The sequence below is a fragment of the Argiope bruennichi genome, chromosome X1 (assembly GCF_947563725.1).
Source record: "Argiope bruennichi chromosome X1, qqArgBrue1.1, whole genome shotgun sequence".
NCBI lineage: Eukaryota > Metazoa > Arthropoda > Arachnida > Araneae > Araneidae > Argiope > Argiope bruennichi.
Window position 1 is genome coordinate 114,831,829 of NC_079162.1, and position 18,416 is coordinate 114,850,244.

The following is an 18,416-nucleotide window of genomic DNA, read 5'->3' on the forward strand; positions in this document are numbered from 1 at the left end:
GGATGCTAAGTCTTTTGATTGATATATCAGCAAGATAATGAAAGATTGATTTTTAATTGCTTATTATTATGGCAAATTTACATCAGGAATTTTCCTGATCAAACGCCACGAAACTAAAGATATATTTCAACTTATTCATAAGCAAATTTCATAACATCAATTCCAGTTTAATTATTATTATATGATTTTGTTAAAAATCCAGAATAATCTGCAACTTCGGTAAAAGTTCCTTCGGTTCCTTATTATTTTACTAAAAGGTCAACACTTTCAATTGACAGGAAAGTAATTCTAAAGTCTTCTTAATCTATTCTTTGCTTTTTTTCAGATATTAAAGTGTTTTTATATTCTCTGGATGTTACCATGCCTCGTTTAAGAAATGTGGGAGCAGTTAAGAAATATATAAAAAAAAAATTAAAAATAATGTTAAATGATATTTAACCAAACGTGAGTCCTGATTCTGTATACTAAGAGCAATAATTTTTTTTGATACTGTGGAAGTTGTACGAAAAAATTTAATTTTCTAAAATCTCCTTTTAATGATTTTAGTATCTAAAAAAGATTTAACTTAAAAAAACCAATCAAAATGTTGTGTTGTTTAGATTTTTCTATTTTACAGCAATTAATAACTCATTTGTTATAAAAATTGTAATTTTTTAAATTAAACAATTAGATACTATAGTTAATTAATGTGATTAAAAATTATGGTGATTTCTTCCCTTTCTATGCAAGTATCTGTGTAAGGGCTGTTATAAAGACACAGAAAATGTACAGTTTCAAATAAATAAATCTAATTAATATGAAATATATAATAATTATAAGAAGTGTTATTATGAGTTTTTTATAATTTGAAGTTGAAGAATAAAACCATTTACTTATTTTAAATTTAACATATTCTTTTGACACATGAGATAGTATAATTTTAATTTTTTTAAACTTTAAAATGAGCTGTTGCTGTAAAATGTCCCCATTGACATTGTAACCAGTAACCAGTTCACTGACTACAAACTACATTCTTGAACTTGTTTTCACTCTTTGAATTTCAATGTATCTGTTATCTTTTAACAACAAAGTAAACATTTTATCGCTTTCAAAGACAACTTAGTATAGCTTCAGTTATGTAGCAGCAGGCGTACAAAGTTTTATTTTGGTTTTACAAAATGCTTTAACTTACTTAAGAGATATTTTTGATAGTCAAGGATTTCTAACTCTGAAGTATTATTTATTCTAACAGCTAAACATTGACTGTTTTTGGATATTAGAAACATTTTATGTTAAGAGTTATTGCCTGTATTGAACACGAGATAAATGAATAAAAGATAAGCGCAATTTATCTCGGGAATGCAAATTCTTCCGTAGTCCAGAAAGTATGTCTGACAGCAAATGTTTCATTTATACATTGTTTCCGAATTAACTGTTATTTCATTCATATATAATAGAACTGGAGAAGTCACTTGACGTGCTTTGCTTCATCGAGTTTCGAAAATGATAAATTCCTATGATTACCAGGAAGTGATTATCAAATAAGAATTTTATTATATAATATATTAAATATATTAGAGAACAAAATTATAAAATTTTTTTGTTGAATTTTCTGCTCAAAATTTTTATTGAAACAAATGATTACATTTATATCTCATTATTTCTCTTATATATGTATATTTATTTAAATTAAATGTTTTGTTTTCGATGTACACATATTTAAGACGTTATTTTAAGGCAATTCTTTTGGAAAAAAATAGCGTTAACAGCAAATATTGTTATGCTGTTTGGAAGTTTTCTTTTGGTGTTATTTCAGACGAATTTTTTTTCTTAATAACTCCTTTGAGCTTTAGGATGATTGCGGAAATGCTCTTTCATGAGTGATTGTCAGTCCTTTTCTTTCCTGTATTGTCAAGAGTGCCAAAACTGAAGATTTGAAATTATGTCAAAATGTAATATTGAGTTCATAATTTGTGACTTAAGTGAGCCTCTCCCAGTATTTATTTTGTATGTAATGAGTGTAAGATTGTTCACATTTAAAAAAAAATAAAAATAGAGTTTAAAAGACTTAGTTTTTTTCTTAGCTTCGATATCACATCGAAGAATTTGACAAGATACATTTTTTTTTTGCTTAAAATATATAGATATTTGTTCTTTTTCAGTTGATTTCTATAACTAAACTATTTTGAAAATTCTCTTTTAAATAATCTTTCATAATCTTGATCAAAGTAAAAAAAGAATTTATCTCGTTTTTCAATATATTGGAGTTCGATTGTTAATTTTTGCAAAGCAAAATTTTCCTTATTCATTACTTTTATTATATGTAGTATGACTTATTTATATAATTAGAATATAATTGAGCCATACTGTAAATAATATTCTCTACTATTTGCTATTTTTAATTTTATTTTTTATGATTCTGAGAAACGCTGCTATGCTATTTAAGTACATTAAATAAAAATTAATTCGCAAAGTTGTAACAAATTATTTTGAACTTATTATTTTTTATAACTTATTATTTTGAAAAAGTAGGGAATAAAAGAAATCTGCAAATTGTTTTTGAATTACTTACTATATTAACTAAGATTTAATCGTTATTTGTTTGCATTAGTCTTTCCTCATTTAATAGCCCATTTTCTACGTGTAAATAACATCGCTGCTATATCAAAATGCTCTGTATCAAATTTGCCAAAACATTTTATTGATGCAAATCACTTATATAGGTTGGCTTTGATGTGGCATGTACTTGTTGCATGTGATCACAAAATACCAGTAATCGCTAGTGGCTTAAATCGGATATAATGTGTGAACATATGACACCTTGATGTAACAGCAACGATATATGTCAATCCTTCATTTGCTAGTGCAAGTTATACTAACACATGGATTTGTACTTGGATTAAAAGCACTTACTTTGCAATGTTGAAAGCTACAGATTTTATATCAATTTTTCGTTTAAATACTGTACATTTCTAAAGAGAAAGCGCCAGTTTTCTTTGCTAGATCTTGTTTTGTGCGTATATATCATTTTTACGGTTTTTTTTGTTTTTTATTTCATTTCTTTTTGTTTTAAAGCTTCTGTGAAATTTTCTTTTACCTCGTATAATTTACATCTATGAGTATAAATGTGAATAAATAATGGTTCTTTGGCATATGCATATGTATGATTACAGATGGATGTACTCAAACGTTTTCTAAATCTACGACTTTGATATTGCTGCTTACTCGTACTATATTTTGTAGAATGAAATCTATTTGCTTTATTTTACTAAATTTACCTCGTATAATTTACATCTATGAGCACAAATGTGAAAGAAATAATGGTTCTTTGGCATATGCATATGTATGATTACAGATGGATGTACTCAAACGTTTTCTAAATCTACGACTTTGATATTGCTGCTTACTCGTACTATATTTTGTAGAATGAAATCTATTTGCTTTATTTTACTAAATTTACCTCGTATAATTTACATCTATGAGCATAAATGTGAAAGAAATAATGGTTCTTTGGCATATGCATATGTATGATTACAGATGGATGTACTCAAACGTTTCTAAATCTACGACTTTGATATTGCTGATTACTCGTACTATATTTTGTAGAATGAAATCTATTTGCTTTATTTTACTAAATTTACCTCATATAATTTACATCTATGAGCATAAATGTGAAAGAAATAATGGTTCTTTGGCATATGCATATGTATGATTACAGATGGATGTACTCAAACGTTTTCTAAATCTACGACTTTGATATTGCTGATTACTCGTACTATATTTTGTAGAATGAAATCTATTTGCTTTATTTTACTAAATTTTATGTAAGATGCTAAAAGATTCTAAAGAATTTTGTTCTTCTTCCTACACTTAGAAAGAAAAGAAAATTAACTACTTCCGTTTCAGTCTCATATTGAACACATTTTTAGAAATTTGGAATACATACAAAAAGTTCTTTATTATTAAGGATATTACTGTACCAGTTAGAAGTAATTAGAAAAGCAAACGTTGAAATTAGGAGGAAAGACAGTGAATAGAATTATTTTAATGGTGAACATCTTATTTACTTTCACCTACCTGAATTTCTGAATTGAAGTTTCTGAGCAGAAACACCGATGATTTTTATGTAAATTTAATATACATAAAAATCATCGGTGTAAATTTAACGTATCAGGATGTAAATTTAACCAATAAAAGATAATTTAAAAATATATAATTAGTAATAAAGAACTTGTTATACAATGATGTAGAGTATATAGTAATGCTTTAATTATTAATAGATGAAGTATAGTATAAACAAGATACTCCAGTTATAATGATATTTATTACATCCCATTTACGTTCACTAATCTGAGTTTCAGCTGAAACACAGATAATTTTTGAGGGATATAAATTTAACCAATGAAAGATTATTTTAAAAATTATAAAAAGTAATAAAGAACCTGTTCTATGACAATGTAAAGTTTATTGTAATGCCTTAATTATTCTTTGATGAAGCATAAAAACAAAGTCCTAACAGTGACAAGGGAAACAAACAATTCTGGCACCATTATTGTAAAATGTGTTATTTTTATACAAAAACATTTTAAACGAAAATAACCTTCTGTTTTCTAATATTAATCATCCAAGAAAAACACTAAAAAATACATCTTTATCCTAAAAACAATGCAAAGAAAAAGCTGCAAGTAGTGTTACCCAAAGTCTCTAAAAGCTCAGCTTTGTTCGCAACAAGTATAGCTTAATTTAAAATATTATTAAACAACCCGGAAGAAACAGTAAAATCAATGACTGGATACAAAAGATATGGTTAATATTGAGAAAGGAGTAAATCAATCAAAAGGCCTGAGTAACAAAACTGAGTTCACAAGAAATGCAGAATAAGTATAAAGACATTTAAGACGTACCAAACAGCAAAAAATCGCAAACCTCCTGGCTACCATTAAACAAGATTTCAAACAGGAAGTCTAATTTAAGATGGCCTTCAAAATCAAAGCGAAGGATTCGGAGGATTTCTATTTAGCTTCGAAATGAGAATAAAATACATAAAGCACATAATATTAGATACAGGCATTAGTTGAATAACACAGCTAAAGCATTCATTGGAGTTACAAGGTGTTGTAACTGGTAGATATACGATTATATTCAAAATGCATGCGCTTTATAAAAGGGATCTGAGATAACTATACTGTATAGACATTGAGCAATCTGTCGAGGGCTTGATATTTGAAATTATATAACCTTTTAAATGTTATAACAGACTCTAAAACGATCATGTTATCATTGAAATAAAAAAAAAATGTTTCAAAAGCAAAAATAATCCAAAGTTTGGTAAGCTAAATTTTTCTTGAATGCGAAGTATAAAGGAAGTATTATAATTGTTGAAAAATTCGAACTCGAAAATTTTACCTATCTCCATGTTTCAGACTTTCCTAAGTCCAAAAAACACATTTTTGGCAATATGCATTTCTATTTGCCTGTGAATGCGATACCTGAAAAGTGCTTTGAGCTAGACTATTGAAATTTGGTAAATGGAATTACGTGAAAATTTATAGACATCTATCAAATTTTTGTATGAAATCCATTGACAGGATATGTGTCTCTCTGGTTGTTGGAGTACTCGATGATTACAAAACGCAAACAGTTAGATAGGTAAAATATGGTACACAGATTTAACATCTAAAATATAGATTCCTACGAAATTTTGAACCAAATCTTTCAAAGGATTGACCGCCTGTCTGTCGGTACTTTCGAATGCATGCAAACGCAATAGCTCATACACGGAGTGGTATACATCAATGAAATTTGGTATGTTATCTTGTGACTACAGCTGTTGTCCCGTGTCAAATTTTGGTTACAATCAGCATGCAAAAAGATATCTAAATACATATTCTTGCGACAGATTGTGCAAAAATGCTAGATTCATGTCACATTACATTCAAAACATTTCTTAACCAATGTTCACCAATGCCATGCAAGAAATTGGAGGCGTTACTTACGGCGTATAATTTTATGCAGAGGAAGGGGGATTGGAGTGTATGGGAGAAAGTTTCAGGGAGACTACTTTTGCTGGTTTTAAATTAGGGTCGAATAGAAAGTTATATTCTGTATCTATTTCAATGAAAAATATTTATTATATTACTAATACTAATAAATCTTTTAAATATCAAAAGCAGAGACCAGCCTTCTGAAAAATTTAGTCATAGTAGAAGCTTTTTTTTTTTTCCAGATTCTAATTTATTTAATGAACAATATTCATTAAATATATTTCATATTTAACTCTCTATAAGTACAGATTTGTACAAAACAAGAATTTGGTGCCATCTATCTAGACGAGATCCTAATCAGGTATCTGCAAAATGCAAAAACAATTATGTTAAATTCAAACAAAATACAACTCACTCTAAATACCATTAATAATTTCACTATAGTAGAATTGCATTATAAGTATTTTAACTTATATATTCCGAACAATTTCTTAAATTCTAATAGATGAATATTGGGTAGATAAGGATCAAAATGAACATGATAGATGCAACATTATAAGCAGATAAGTGATCACAGAGATATTTTACATTTGGATGAACGCTTTCGTTTATTTGGACATATACCAGAAGAATCATAACAATGGATGTTTAGATTTGACCATCCAACCAGTAAAAATGAATGGAAATCTCTCGATGAAAAAAAGTTGATAAGGTGCTGGTATGTAAAAACTATTGACCATCCAACCAGTAAAAATGAATGGAAACCTCTCAATGACAAAAAATTGATAAGGTGTTGGTATGTAAAAACTATTGACCATCCAACCAGTAAAAATGAATGGAAATCTCTCGATGAAAAAAAGTTGATAAGGTGTTGGTATGTAAAAACTATTGACCATCCAACCAGTAAAAATGAATGGAAATCTCTCGATGAAAAAAAATTGATAAGGTGTTGGTATGTAAAAACTATTGACCATCTAACCAGTAAAAATGAATGGTAATCTCTCGATGAAAAAAAGTTGATAAGTTGTTGGTATGTAAAAACTATTGACCATCTAACCAGTAAAAATGAATGGAAATCTCTCGATGAAAAAAAGTTGATAAGGTGTTGGTATGTAAAAACTATTGACCATCCAACCAGTAAAAATGAATGGAAATCTCTCGATGAAAAAAAGTTGATAAGGTGTTGGTATGTAAAAACTATTGACCATCCAACCAGTAAAAATGAATGGAAATCTCTCGATGAAAAATAGTTGATAAAGTGTTAGTATGTGAAAACTATTTCACACTCAGACGGGAAAATAAATGATATATATCATTGTTTTTAAGCAACAATTAATAGTCATTCGAAGTTTGAGTACTTGATCTATAGGCAGCATGGAAAGAACAAACAGAAGCATTAATGAGAAATCTGAATACGTTTTCACTCAATATATGTATTCAGGTATTATATTTTTCTCTCTGTAATTTAATAAATATATTAGGAGAATCACTTTTCATTCATTTTTAAGTTTTGATTGGATATCCAATCAAAAGTGTCTTCACTAGGGCATCTTAGATCTTCTGAATGTAAAAGAAAAAGAAATCTTAGATCTCAATAAGTCTGTAGCTTGTTTTGTATTCTTAGAAGAAAAGAAAGACATTACATTACTAATCTTTAAAATTCTCCATCTCTTACATTGTATATAAAGATTTCACGATTTTTTAAAATTAATAATTTTTTAATTGAAACAACATAAAAATTCGTTACGTCATTGCGTCAAACATAATTTCAAAACAGTTTTAAGATCGACTTCTTGCCTTTGCCGTTCTTAAATGTTTTTCTAAATGGCTCTGAGAAATTTCAGTTAAGAATGAGGTCTTGTTGTTATTTTATATTCGTTAAGTTGAATTACTTAATTAGTTACAGAATTTTTATTGAAAATCTTAAGCCGTTTTGCTGCACTCTAATTGGATCTCTACTCATTTTGATTCCATTTGTTTGTAAAACTCAAAATTTTTTAAAGTACATATATAAAAGAAATCATACATAATTCATCTATTTTAAGAATATTAAATTTTTAGACTTCATTGTTTAGAATTTTAAGCAGAAGGGAGTAAATAATCTTCTTCGATAAATTTTTTTTTCTATTCGAAAGACTTAACATCCAATCGAAATTATGTATGTTGAAAATTTGTTGCAATTAAAGTGATAATCGAATAGCTTGAGAATACAATGAATGATGTAATTCTAATAATGTGTAATTGTGTGTGAATGATGTAATTCTTCTGCTCTAATCAAAACTAATGGAAGTCTTCTAAAAACTACCATCATGAACTTTAGAGTTCCCGTATTATCTATTTAATGCGTTAGATTAACTTTCTTTTTTGGTTTGACATTTCACTGATTGAATTTTCTAATTTTAAATTGTTACTAGATAGTAAAAATATAATAGACACATAAATGTTCCCCTTTTCCCATATTTAAATAAGGATGAGGTCACTTAACTCATAAAAGAGATAGCTATTTTTCACAGATTAGTCAAACAGAATGGCAGATATCTGACCAAATCCTAATCGCTAAGATTACATTATATAAACTGAAGTATCATATTCGCTTAATATATTCAAAAAAATGACATAAAATCCAGTTTTTTTATATTGACCGGATATACTTTTTGTTTTAATATTTTTTCAAGTTAATTTAGCCTTTTTAAAAGTACATTGAAGACAAGATATTTCTTTAACTAAAACTGTATTTGATTTAGAAAAGTTGATTCTGTAGCAAAACTATAAACTGTTAATGCAGTAGCTTTGATGAGCGACTGAAGAATTTACGATTCAAAAAATAACAGAAAATAATATGATTAATAAATAGATAATGTAAAATAATGCGCATTTGAATCACTTGTTTTTAATGGCTTAGAAAATGAATAGCTAAATTTATACCAAACCTTAGAAAATGAGTAATTAATCCATACCAAATTTTAGAAAATGAATAACTATATTCATACCAAACCTTAGCAAAGGAATAACTGTTCCATATCATCCCTAGAAAATGAATAACCAAATTCACACTATCCATTGCGTATATCAGTCTGGCGCGCACTAAATCTGACATCTTGGGTCAAAATCCCACACCTCTACAGACCCAACACAGAGGCTTGGAGAAGGAGGTGCTAGCTCAGATGTCATTCTATCGCCTGAGCAAAGTCTCAAAATGAAGAGTCTGTCTCTAAATAACCCTCGTGTTGCTTCAAAACAGGATGTTCATATAATTAAACTAAGTACGGAAAATAAATTCGTAAATTTTTTTATAATAATTTTTTGTATAAACTGAAATTCTAAATGATTGACTGAAGAACTTGATAAATCGACTTAGCATGAAACAGATGCTGAATTGTCAAAATGAGTTTGATTAACTTAGAAAGATGCATTAAATGTATGAGTTCGAGTAAAATGTACGCGTTTCATTAGTAATGGAAGGTTTCTGTATTTGAACTAGCTAAATACTTTTAATGTACACTAATACAGAAGTATTTTAGTAAAAGTGTTATTAGAATTTTTTGAAGTTTTTTTATCTTCTAAAAATGTGACTAATGTTTATGAAATAAGTTTTGGAGTATATAAAAAAACTTATTATGATTGCGTCGTTGATTCAGTAAAAGAAACTGATGTTCCAAATTAAACTTTAATTTGCCTTAAATACAATCAAAGCAAAAGCATAATTTGACTCTCAGTTTTAAAGCAAGAAAAATGCATAACCAAGTATTACACTTGATGCATTGAATAATTTATTTTTTCTTTGCTTCCTCATGTGTAATACAAAACCTCTATCTTAATTTTATAGTCTTTAAGCACTAACATTTATTGTTTGTTTAATTTGACTTCTACTTCCAGTTTATGAGTCTTATTATGACTATTTTCTGGCGCGTTTTTCAAAATCGCGATAATAATCCCATTGATTTGACCAGTCGATCAGTTGACTGGGCAACCAGTCAACAATTAATTCAGTCAACAGCATGTAGTCTAATTTCAGAAATCTTTGGCGAACAATAAAAACAACAAAAATAAACATATGTTTAAACTATTTTAATAAAGTTTTATCCAAGCAAGTTTCCTGTCTGAGGATATATTAACATATTTGGCAACTTACTTTAGATCAGTCGCTACTATTAGAGTTTTTTTTAAAAAATATAGTTGATAATATCTAAATGTAAGCATTTGTTTTCTTACTGCAGCCACGTAAAACTTTCTCCAAACCCTCGTTTCACACATCACATTTACATCATTGCAAAGTAAGTTACCTATTTTCTGGCCCTAATATTTAATAGAATTGAGGTTACAATACAAGTTCACATACGGTAACTCTCTCGTATATAAAGAAAATGAGAAGCGAGATTTAAAAGATAAGTTCCCTTATTTTTGAAAAAGGTAATATAAAGTTTTATTTTAAAAGATAAACTGTAATTTTGTTTTAGTGGCGTCATTTGTAAAGTAGAATTGCCTTTTACGCCCACTGTTTGCAGTCTTGCTGCTTGCCATTTGCAATGGAGAACTTCATATATGTGGAATGCGGAAACGCCTTACTGCTAAAATGCTGAAAATTGGGTATGATATTCAGGAAGGAGAACAGACAGAACTGTACTGTAACGATTATTTTTTATAATTTTTGCCACCACTACTTTAGCATTATAAACAATGAGTACGCGCGCTGATGCTGTCTTTGTTCCAGCAATATTTAAGATGTCTGGAATCCAGATATTTCAAAGACAAGTTTTATACTCTGAAAAGTCTTAACATTTATACATAGTTTTCAGGTGCTTATCAGCGATTAACTGCGCATTAATCCACAAGAAAAATTCAAGTCAAATCAATAGGGATACTCGAATATCCCTGAATAAATTTCCAGCAGCGATGACATACGACAACTTTCGCAATAGAACATGCTATTGCAAAAGCGGTAAGTGATTTCCACAAATGACTCTTTGCAAATAAATTAAGGAAAATTTTTTAAAAACCTGTCCTCTGTAGCTGTCTACCTTTGCATTTGTAATTCCTTTCCCTAAGGCAAAAGGGTTTTTCGACATATACGATTCCTCCTAGAAGTTTGTTGGTGGAGGTATGTACCGTTCTGTACATAACACTAGAAATCAGAATAAAGCAAAGTAAATAAAAATAAAATTGATCGGTTTCGAATGTCGCCTTATTGAAGTTGTGTACTTGAATTATTTATAAACATATCAATAATCAAAAATGTTACCCCTTCTTTTTTTAAAGCTCATAGGAGTTTGAAAAAATTGTCCATGTTATGCAATAAATAGAATTGTGCCAATTGCGAAAAACTTGCGACAAAAGAGCATTATTTTGGAATTTCTCTACGGGTCAGTGATTTGATTAATCTGTTGGCACTAAAAGTAGATTAAAATGAAAGAACTTCAATATTTGTGAAAGGAGTATTAGAAGTTAAATGAAGTGGATGACCTGCGTCAGCTGACGATAAATTGATTCAATTCATACAGAATAGATATTTCCTACGACAGAAAGCTTAAGTGGCTGGCATTTTCCTCCTTTAGCAGTAAAACCTCGTTATCTTGACATTTTTACGACTGCTTTGAAGTAATGATATTTTACGGTGAAAAATAGGAGGCTTTTATTTCGATTCTAATTTTTTTTTCAGTTTAGATTTTTATCCTTTTATATTTAATGAACTCACAAATGAAGCATTCAGAACATACCCCCAAACGCTTTTCACGATTGAAATGCAATTTAGGTTTTTCAGTAAATAAATCTTTCGTAAATTTCTTTTCAATTTAATTGGTATTGTGTTGACACATAAAATTAATTCTATTTGATAATTTCGAACTCAAAAGTAATTGAATAGAATTTCAGATGTTTTTCAAAATTCATTGCTATTTTATTCTGAATATAACTTAAAACTTTCAAAATTTGGGTTGCTAGCTAATTTAGCATCATTTTTAGAAAGAGACTTCATTTATTTTATTCTTTTACAGTTTCTGAGGAGTAATGCAAATTTTAATTTATAAAAATTTTAACATTTCACGCCGAGTCCTTATTATTTCCTCTAGAATTAAGGGCCAATTTTAATAAGGGATAGAAAAAATAATTAAAATGCATTAAAACAAAATGTAAAATTCTTAGAGAAATTTTTGAGAAAATATTGTCAAGATGAATGACATCTTTTTTATTTTATTTAATAAAATATTGTTGAATAAATTATAGCCATAATATTAAATAGGAGTCTTTAAATAAGAATATTTGTTGAATTTTTTTAATATTAATTTATTGTAACAAATTTTGCTCCAATTATGAAATTTAACAGTTTAATAGAAGTTTTTGATGTATTATGAGCCTTTGATACTTAAATAAACTACAAATTAAACAATGGAAAAAGAAGAATGAGGTTTAAATAACCATTGGATTTATTTAATTTGTAAAAAAAGAAATCCAAAAGATTATCTGCTTTCTACCGCAACTTTACAATTAAGAACATATCTTATAAAATATGGAAACGTATTTTGAACCTTGAGCGTAAGAAGAACTTTAATTAATTTTTAATGATTTCATAATTATTGGCTTCTTTAACAGAATACATGTTTAGAAAATATTATACAAGAATAAGTTGTATGTACTCTTTGAAGTTGGTGGAAAAAAGAATTAAAAGTTTTGAAAATAACTTTACCTGCATTTTGCTGCAAATATTATTGTAGCCAATCATTTATCAGCATGTTAGCATTTTTTCCTGATTTTAGATTTGTTTTTTCTGTAAATTACAAATTGGGTACTCAATCCAACTACTATGGCACATGGAAAAGTCTGAATGCCCGGACCGCTGAGACAGCATTAGCGGGAACAAAGGTTGAGTCCTAAGGGCAATCACCGGCCATGGTACAACCCGTCCGGTGGGAGGAACGTCCCATTATCGATAGAGGGTAGTTGACCCCACCACATTTCTGTGTCCACCTGGGTGGTGAGAACCAACCACCATGCCGGAAGCTTCTCATCCTTATAACTGAAGTGTCCCTGGCAGGTGTGTTCCTTTTTCTAAAATAAGAATGAATTTTCAATTATACTCAGAAAAGAAATTATATGTATTTTTCCCACTTTTGCATTCTTGTCAAAACAAAATTTAACAGTAAGTCAGAAAAATGTGTTTTATTGTATAGAAAATATAGCAGTTATAACTCTTGACGATTATATTTACGAATCTTATCAAATTTTTGAGGTTATTTAAGTAGGAAATAAAGAGGTTTTTGAAGTTAAAAATATCTGACGCGTAAACATACTTATGTACGATATTAGCATTAAATGCATGCAGCATTTGTTTATGCGATACTGAATTTAAAAAGCCTAAACAATGTTGTTTATTTATTATAGAATGAATCCTTGAAGCAATTTCTTTTGCACATTATTCCTTTCTTTAACATGGAAATAAATTCTCATAACTCATCTTACTAAGTCGTGAGCTTGTCGTTTCTTCGATTTTTTTTTTTTGAGTTCTAAAGGAAATGTAAAGCAAGAACTGTCGTTAAACAGTACACAGACCATTAACTGTTTTCTGCTGCCTTTAACTAAACTTCATCAGCTGAACTGCACACGTGAATCTTTAATTACCAATTTACATACATAATTAATGCAAGCTCATAAAAATTTTCGCTAATGATCTTTACTTGCTAATCAGAGTTTCAAAAATCGAGACCAATGAGAAAAATAGAGACTATTTACTCCTCAGCTGTGACCTCAAAACATTTGGGCTGCTCAAAAAAAAACAACCCATTACTGAGCTTTTATTTGAGAATGAAAATATTATATGAAGTTAATATACAAAATGTGAAACTAATGTTTGATCTACATATATAAAGATATACATATAATATATAAAACTAAATTCGTATAATATATTTTATGTTTGAAGTAAGGAAGCTATTTTTTTCTGATATATACATTTGATGATTTCGATGGTATTATTTTGACTAGATTTTTTTCTTAAAGATGAATTCTTTGGTATAACATCCAAATTAAAAATCAGTACAATGAAAACCTATTATTTTCTTGTTGAAAACTTTTGCCATTATTGTATACAATTAATTTGAATTGATACAACTATGGATGTTTTAAGAACAAAAACTTTGCCATACATCATTAGGTTAACTGTTTTGTACGATTTATTGCAAGGACAGCCGTATGACAATTTCTTGTTTGCCGGTATAAGAATTATCAACTATTGACTTATAGGTTTTTTTGATATATGCATTTGATGATTTCGATGGTATTATTTTGACTAGTTTTTTTCTTAAAGATGAATTCTTTTGTATAACATCTAAATTAAAAATCAGTACAATGAAAACCTGTTATTTTCTTGTTAAAAACTTTTACCATTATTGTATACAATTAATTTGAATTTATACAGCTATGGATGTTTTAAGAACAAAAACTTTACCATACATCATTAGGTCAACTGTTTTGTACGATTTATTGTAAGGACAGCAGTATGACAATTTCTTGTTTGCCGGTATAAGAATTATCAACTATTGACTTATAGGTTTTTCTGATATATGCATTTGATGATTTCGATGGTATTATTTTGACTAGTTTTTTTTTCTTAAAGATAAATTCTTTTGTATAACATCTAAATTAAAAATCAGTACAATGAAAACTTATTATTTTCTTGTTGAAAACTTTTACCATTATTGTATACAATTAATTTGAATTTATACAACTATGGATGTTTTAAGAACAAAAACTTTACCATACATCATTAGGTTAACTGTTTTGTACGATTTATTGCAAGGACAGCCGTATGACAATTTCTTGTTTGCCGGTATAAGCATTATCAACTATTGACTTATAGGTTTTTCTGATATATGCATTTGATGATTTCGATGGTATTATTTTGACTAGATTTTTTTCTTAAAGATGAATTCTTTTGTATAACATCCAAATTAAAAATCAGTACAATGAAAACCTATTATTTTCTTGTTGAAAACTTTTACCATTATTGCATACAATTAATTTGAATTGATACAGCTATGGATGTTTTAAGAACAAAAACTTTACCATACATCATTAGGTCAACTGTTTTGTACGATTTATTGCAAGGACAGCCGTATGACAATTTCTTGTTTGCCGGTATAAGTATTATCAACTATTGACTTATAGGTTTTTTTGATATATGCATTTGATGATTTCGATGGTATTATTTTGACTAGTTTTTTTCTTAAAGATGAATTCTTTTGTATAACATCTAAATTAAAAATCAGTACAATGAAAACCTGTTATTTTCTTGTTGAAAACTTTTACCATTATTGTATACAATTAATTTGAATTTATACAGCTATGGATGTTTTAAGAACAAAAACTTTACCATACATCATTAGGTCAACTGTTTTGTACGATTTATTGTAAGGACAGCAGTATGACAATTTCTTGTTTGCCGGTATAAGCATTATCAACTATTGACTTATAGGTTTTTCTGATATATGCATTTGATGATTTCGATGGTATTATTTTGACTAGATTTTTTTCTTAAAGATGAATTCTTTTGTATAACATCCAAATTAAAAATCAGTACAATGAAAACCTATTATTTTCTTGTTGAAAACTTTTACCATTATTGCATACAATTAATTTGAATTGATACAGCTATGGATGTTTTAAGAACAAAAACTTTACCATACATCATTAGGTCAACTGTTTTGTACGATTTATTGCAAGGACAGCCGTATGACAATTTCTTGTTTGCCGGTATAAGCATTATCAACTATTGACTTATAGGTTTTTCTGATATATGCATTTGATGATTTCGATGGTATTATTTTGACTAGATTTTTTTCTTAAAGATGAATTCTTATGTATAACATCCAAATTAAAAATCAGTACAATGAAAACCTATTATTTTCTTGTTGAAAACTTTTACCATTATTGCATACAATTAATTTGAATTGATACAGCTATGGATGTTTCAAGAACAAAAACTTTACCATACATCATTAGGTCAACTGTTTTGTACGATTTATTGCAAGGACAGCCGTATGACAATTTCTTGTTTGCCGGTATAAGCATTATCAACTATTGACTTAAAGGTTTTTCTGATATATGCATTTGATGATTTCGATGGTATTATTTTGACTAGATTTTTTTCTTAAAGATGAATTCTTTTGTATAACATCCAAATTAAAAATCAGTACAATGAAAACCTATTATTTTCTTGTTGAAAACTTTTACCATTATTGCATACAATTAATTTGAATTGATACAGCTATGGATGTTTTAAGAACAAAAACTTTACCATACATCATTAGGTCAACTGTTTTGTACGATTTATTGCAAGGACAGCCGTATGACAATTTCTTGTTTGCCGGTATAAGTATTATCAACTATTGACTTATAGGTTTTTTTGATATATGCATTTGATGATTTCGATGGTATTATTTTGACTAGTTTTTTTCTTAAAGATGAATTCTTTTGTATAACATCTAAATTAAAAATCAGTACAATGAAAACCTGTTATTTTCTTGTTGAAAACTTTTACCATTATTGTATACAATTAATTTGAATTTATACAGCTATGGATGTTTTAAGAACAAAAACTTTACCATACATCATTAGGTCAACTGTTTTGTACGATTTATTGTAAGGACAGCAGTATGACAATTTCTTGTTTGCCGGTATAAGCATTATCAACTATTGACTTATAGGTTTTTCTGATATATGCATTTGATGATTTCGATGGTATTATTTTGACTAGATTTTTTTCTTAAAGATGAATTCTTTTGTATAACATCCAAATTAAAAATCAGTACAATGAAAACCTATTATTTTCTTGTTGAAAACTTTTACCATTATTGCATACAATTAATTTGAATTGATACAGCTATGGATGTTTTAAGAACAAAAACTTTACCATACATCATTAGGTCAACTGTTTTGTACGATTTATTGCAAGGACAGCCGTATGACAATTTCTTGTTTGCCGGTATAAGCATTATCAACTATTGACTTATAGGTTTTTCTGATATATGCATTTGATGATTTCGATGGTATTATTTTGACTAGATTTTTTTCTTAAAGATGAATTCTTTTGTATAACATCCAAATTAAAAATCAGTACAATGAAAACCTATTATTTTCTTGTTGAAAACTTTTACCATTATTGCATACAATTAATTTGAATTGATACAGCTATGGATGTTTTAAGAACAAAAACTTTACCATACATCATTAGGTCAACTGTTTTGTACGATTTATTGCAAGGACAGCCGTATGACAATTTCTTGTTTGCCGGTATAAGCATTATCAACTATTGACTTAAAGGTTTTTCTGATATATGCATTTGGTGATTTCGATGGTATTATTTTGAGTAGATTTTTTTCTTAAAGATGAATTCTTTTGTATAACATCCAAATTAAAAATCAGTACAATGAAAACCTATTATTTTCTTGTTGAAAACTTTTACCATTATTGCATACAATTAATTTGAATTGATACAGCTATGGATGTTTTAAGAACAAAAACTTTACCATACATCATTAGGTCAACTGTTTTGTACGATTTATTGCAAGGACAGCCGTATGACAATTTCTTGTTTGCCGGTATAAGCATTATCAACTATTGACTTATAGGTTTTTCTGATATATGCATTTGATGATTTCGATGGTATTATTTTGACTAGATTTTTTTCTTAAAGACGAATTCTTTTGTATAACATCTAAATTAAAAATCAGTACAATGAAAACCTATTATTTTCTTGTTGAAAACTTTTACCATTATTGCATACAATTAATTTGAATTGATACAGCTATGGATGTTTTAAGAACAAAAACTTTACCATACATCATTAGGTCAACTGTTTTGTACGATTTATTGCAAGGACAGCCGTATGACAATTTCTTGTTTGCCGGTATAAGCATTATCAACTATTGACTTATAGGTTTTTCTGATATATGCATTTGATGATTTCGATGGTATTATTTTGACTAGATTTTTTTCTTAAAGATGAATTCTTTTGTATAACATCCAAATTAAAAATCAGTACAATGAAAACCTATTATTTTCTTGTTGAAAACTTTTACCATTATTGCATACAATTAATTTGAATTGATACAGCTATGGATGTTTTAAGAACAAAAACTTTACCATACATCATTAGGTCAACTGTTTTGTACGATTTATTGCAAGGACAGCCGTATGACAATTTCTTGTTTGCCGGTATAAGCATTATCAACTATTGACTTAAAGGTTTTTCTGATATATGCATTTGGTGATTTCGATGGTATTATTTTGAGTAGATTTTTTTCTTAAAGATGAATTCTTTTGTATAACATCCAAATTAAAAATCAGTACAATGAAAACCTATTATTTTCTTGTTGAAAACTTTTACCATTATTGCATACAATTAATTTGAATTGATACAGCTATGGATGTTTTAAGAACAAAAACTTTACCATACATCATTAG